The sequence below is a fragment of the Apostichopus japonicus genome, chromosome 16 (genome assembly GCF_037975245.1).
Source record: "Apostichopus japonicus isolate 1M-3 chromosome 16, ASM3797524v1, whole genome shotgun sequence".
Lineage (NCBI taxonomy): Eukaryota > Metazoa > Echinodermata > Holothuroidea > Aspidochirotida > Stichopodidae > Apostichopus > Apostichopus japonicus.
In genome coordinates, this window is record NC_092576.1 from 1,432,148 (window position 1) to 1,438,183 (window position 6,036).

The following is a 6,036-nucleotide window of genomic DNA, read 5'->3' on the forward strand; positions in this document are numbered from 1 at the left end:
ACCTATATGTCTTATATTTTCACACAAACAAATGGATAAACTGCTCAGAAATATTGTCAATCAAAACTCCAAATTTCTCAAATAAAAGCTTACCTGAGCTTCTGCAGCGTTGTTGCTCTTGGTTTTGCAATATACCTTCTTTACTGCTCTCATCTGAGTTTCTCATGTGGTGTGTGGCCTATTTCTCATTGTAAGTCGCTTTGATAACAACGTTTTTGCTAGTGTTCGATATTTTTGCTGATTGTTATTGAATATACCGAGCACCTTTTGTTTTTGTATACATATGCAAATGAACTGAACTGAATTTATAATAGCAAGTGGTATCGTGCCAATGTGATGAGGTTTGTGGGGATGGGTGGTTGTCGGTAGGGAGGGGGATTCTCTAATGTTGTAAAGATGCTATGAATGGAAGGTTATTATAACGTTGATATTTAACCCAAGCATTCCTTTTTTCTGGTGACCAGGGTGTGATTGAATCGTATTTTAGAAAATAAATGTGCACAGCATAGTTTTCGCCAATTTTCAGTTTCGAAATTCATCAGTTTGGAAGGAAAACAGTTTAAACTCGCCACATAGAATTACCATATGAGCCAGTAGATGGATATGTTACAGCTGGCATATTTTGTTTCTCATCTTTAGCATAAATTCCGTCCCTTAATCTGACAACCCTCTTAATGAAAGGTCGTTATATTACGGAAGCGTATACATGCCATCATATCACGGTGGCAATAAAAAAATGCTTATCAATTGTACAGAGAGTTGGAGACATCTTTCTCGTTTTCCATTAACAGTGTTTGACAAAATGTGCAGTCCCTTAACATTCAATTCTAACATTGTTTATACTACAAACTTATAAATTTAGGTCATTTCTTCCCATTAGCCTATAGGCCCTGGTTCCATAATCTAAATCCGGTGGGTGTGTTGAGTTTCTAGGAATATTCAGGTATATTTCGAACAATCTCATTAGTGCGAATATATTAAAGGACCTGCCTTATATTTAATCGTAAACAGAACGAGAAATAAAATGATCTTTGGGAAATTTAAGTTACTGATGAGGGACATTCCAAATGTAAGACATTTTTCAAACATCCAAGTCGTGCAGGCATTTAAAAGAAACGTGCCGATGTATGGAACACTTCATGTTCAAAGTTGTTTTGAATTCTGTACAATGAATTTATCAGTTTGTGTAAACTTCCACTTAATTTTATTCTTTACTTCATGTTTGTGTTACTTTTTATTTATTAACCTATAGTTTATGCATTTTTAATTCGACATAGACCACACCATTAGGGATATACTTGTTTATTCCGAAAAATCAGGTAACTAATTGAAAACGAGGGCGCCATTTCTAAACTAGATCTTTTTGACTAGTGGTTGAACCACATGCGTGAAGTACCCGTACATGATTACGTTGGTCTAGGTTAATCAAGACAAATATTTGTATTGTAATAGTACATACTACATACAATAAACCTCATTGACTCGTGTGGAGCCAAATATATGTGTTTCAGTTATCGAAAAGATCATAGTGCTGTATTCACAAATATTTCAATTCATCGGTATTATTATAATATATCCGTCTACGTCATCGTTGGTTCGCTAGCGATAATCATACTTGTTACTGAGTTTATATGGGAACTATTTAATACTGAGGGAAAAGTAGATGTACCGAAGGACATCTTTTGATGACGTCCTTTTATAACTTTTTTTTTATAGAAAATCCCGGTTTTCCTACGCTTCTGTATCTTTACAGATAATAACAGAACGCGCGCCAAATAGAGCATTTATTCATACACTGTGAATGTCGGAAACATGTAAAATAAGTGTCTTGGCAAATACCAGCATAAGTAAATAATGAAATTCTCAACTGATTTAATTGAGCCCCTTAAATGATGTAGATAAGTTTACGTATATAGGCTATAGCTCTCGACGACACGAGAACAAGCGCTTGTAAGTGCTAACAACTTTTAAAAACCAGTGTTGTGAGTTATATCATTAACAGTCTGTTATTACTCAATACAATTTTTTCATATGTTTTACTTAAAAGTTGAACGAATTTCCCATCCATTATAGGCAATTTGCTAAATTATTTTCCAGGCCTGAAAAGTCTTTGAATTTCACAAAAATATGCATGAAGGCATGGAATATTATATAGCCTATAGAGTCCACGAAAGTGAACTTTACAAATTTAGTTCTTTACATTGTTTTTGCATAAAAAAACTCATTAAAACATTTCAGTTGGTCATAGAATGTTTGTTCTTCATCCAAGGTGCAGGAACACTGATTTATGGAAACAGGATAGTTATGCTATTGTAGGAGTCAGTACTGCCGTTAGTTTGAAATGGTCTTAAGTTGAACCCTGCAGTTAATTCATTATTGTAGTGCGCGTGCGCTACAATATTTAGCATTACTGGCCAAGTGAACGATACCTATATGACTGGAAGTTGAATCTTATAGTTTCATATAGTCTCTGTACATTTGCAGTTTCAGAGGCTAGCTGCGTATCCAACTTCTTCTGAGCCTGTCACAGCGCTCACAAGTGCCATCACTTTGTTGGTACCTACATGACTATACTCCCTGGTGTGTTGTCAGCCCCAAAAATAACGCTATGAACTACCGAAAACGACTGGGTAGGGGGGGGGGGGAGTAGATGATGATTTATATATCATACTCTGGATTTTGGTTGCCTTAATTGGAACTCGGCTTACCATGGCTTCGGACGTGTAGGATTATCTGAGTCGGATTATCTGCATGTAGGCCTACTCGGATTTGGAATTGGGTTGACTTCCATGGACTCGACTTCCCTGTCGGCATATCATAACACATATGTATTTGCACAAGATGAAGCATGTAAAGAGTTGAATTACCTATTGGTAACTGAGACTTTGTTCACCAAGCCTCACAGAACATATATTTCAACAAAAAAACAAACAACAAAAGAGGAAAAGGAAAGTAAAGGAAGAGAGTAATTTCAATCATCAACCGAAAAGCTGTAAAATTATTCTGTGGGAAACTTTTAGTGAAATATTTCCCACCGTCTAGATATGTGTGATGCTTCTTTCTAGCCTATTTCGCTCCACTGCAGGAGGAAGGCCTCTTCATCGATTTTCCATTTCCATCTGTCCTGTGCTCTCCTTTGCCATAGAACACCTGTAAATTCTCTGAGTTCATCTGTCCATCTTCTACTCTGCCTGCCTCTCCCTCTGACACAAGTTCTTGGGGTCCAGTTGGTAATTTTCTTTGTCCATCTGTTATCATGTTGCCTGGCCAAATGGCCGGCCCATCGCCATTTTTTGACTTTGATTTCCTTTATGATGTCTTGGACATTGGTTTTCTCTCTTAAGTTTTGGTTGGTTACTCTGTCTCTCCTTGTGACTCCAATCATGATTCTTTCCATCGCCCTCTCTGTCACTCTCAACTTCTTTTCCAGTTTTTTTGTAGTTGTCCAGGTCTCCGCACCATATGATAGTACAGGAATTATGCACTGGTTGAAAACTTGTTTCTTCAGTGATGTTGGAAGGTCCTGGTCACGGAAAATGAAGCTTAGTTTGCCAAATTTGACCCATGCTAGTTGGATTCTAGCATGTGTGATTAAATGGTCATAAATACGGCAACTGTATGGAAAGACAACACAATTTCAAACTTTTTTCAGATTAATAGCAAACCAGCCCCAAAAGATAAAACAAAGTTTTCCCCATTTTACTTATCTATCCAACTTATTTAATCTACCCTCCCGCTTCGCATCCTCTATTTTACTCCTTACTTCCATCCTCTATCTTACTCCTTACTCCTAACTTATTCCTAAACTCACATCTCCGTCTTATTTCCAAGTACAGCTACCTTAACTATCACATCTCCATCTTACATCCACTTAAAGCTACCTAAACTATCGCATCTCCATCTTACTTCCAATTCTCCCCATCTCACTTCATATGCAAGCTTTCTCAGCGTAATTCGAGCTCAAATCTTGGAGGTCTAGTATTTAATGCTAGAGTTAGCGTCAAGTCACCCACTCTTCGCTCGACTCTAATGCGAAATACATTGCCCCTTAGTAACCATGTGAACATGGTATGCATGAACTGAATTGTCTGGATCGCTCTGACCCGTGTTTGAAACCAGATATTAGGCATATCGACCACGGGCTGGCTGTGTAATCTGCCTGTGATCTTATATACCACGATTTCGTTCGTGAACAAATATCATATGTAGCAATAAAACTGTTGAGAGTTATTCAAAGAGTGACATTTATTTCACCAGAAACACCATCGACACTTAAAAGACAAACTTTACATCGCCGCTTTGAAAACTTGTACTTATTTTGGATTAAGGTATTTGTAAAATATCGTAATATAACAATTTAACTAATGTTTTCAGTGCTACAACGTATAAAGACGTGACATCATTCGACGTAACGTGGAATTATCTCTATACAGTATATTTAAAAGTGTAAACATATAAATATTGATGAGTTGAAGGTCATCACATTTATCAGGTTTTCATGTTTTTTTTCACAAGTTAACACATTTCGTTCAATATCCTCTCAAATAATATAGAATACGTCACAACATGCGACTATTACGAATTAAGTAACTCATCACTATGGATACATTAACATTCAAATGACGATCGTATGTAATACAGTTCACCTAATGCACAGCTTGATCATGGGCGCAGATCAGTGTTGGATAATGGTGGGGACGCGTGTCTGTTCTCTGATACTATCTAAGCGGAGCGCGACCATGGGTTTGCGCTTAGCGTACAAGATTTTTTTTGGGCAAATATACCTCCCAGATCGCCGGAAACAACACTTCCCAAACCCAATGATGCTCCCAAACCTCCTTAAGTTTAGATCTCCAGGGCTTAGAAATTTAGTTTGGGGAAATACATGGGCGTCTGCAGAAAAAAAATCAGGGGACAAATAATCCAAGTAGACTTTTGCATACGATGGGTCTTTGGTCCTCTCCCAGAAAACAATCATAGACTGTCGCAAATGCGATTTCCGTCCTATATTTAACAACTGTGGATAAATATAATAAAATGAGAACTGGTGATAATTTAAGTCACATCGACTTATATGAATGCTGCTCCTACATGCGCGTATGTTCATCTTAGAAAGCTCATACGTCTTACAGTACGATGAAAAGTGTACTATAGTGTAGCAGGTTGTAAGGCCCAGTTTTTTATTACTTCAGAGACATATAATTAGAAACATCCAAGTACTTTCCTTCCAAAATTTTATCTTCTCAAAATATCTCCCGAAATTGACCAAAACTTCAGGTAATTCAACTGAAAGTGGAAACACCGCAGGACGTGAAGCTAGTTCAAATTGCTAACACACGGTGTGAGTTGTTAACGATCGTTTTGTTCGCACTCAGTCCGTGTTGCTGACCACGATTTACCAGTCTCGTGTATAGATTATGTTTCACATACTTCATATACTTCAGCCGAGAAGTCTCGCCTAATTAGTATCAATAGTAATAATTCTCGTCTTTTATAGCATGTCATTTGCACAATGCTGGATTAAACTGCGCCAAAGTTCAATACAGGGCAAATTGAAATGCAGCGTTTGGTCAAGACAAATTGGTGGGACATGGTATATCATGTCCCCATCACTGAAAAAGTTGGTGGGGACGCGTCCCGTTGTCTCCACCAGGATCTGCGCCCATGGGCTTGATCAGTTCGTACTGAAGTGTGTAATACTGAAGTGTGTAATATAACACTGTGACACCTGTTAGACCTGTCAGCAGATGCTACTGTGCACCCAATGTACATGGTGTGATCAGTTTGTATACTGTGAATAGGAGACAACCGTTAATCAGTATTACAGAAGTGTATTATAACACCGTCACACATGTTAGACTTGTCAGCAGTCCATTCTCAAAGGTTGTTTCAACTAATGACGAGGCAGGAGTCTAAACAACTGTCCCTATGTTTGAATAGTGCAGCAAAGTGTCCTCCACGATCTGTCGATCCTGTGACATCCACGTGTCATCCACGTAAAGTGTCATCCAAGCGTGATCCCCATTTCTGTTAAAA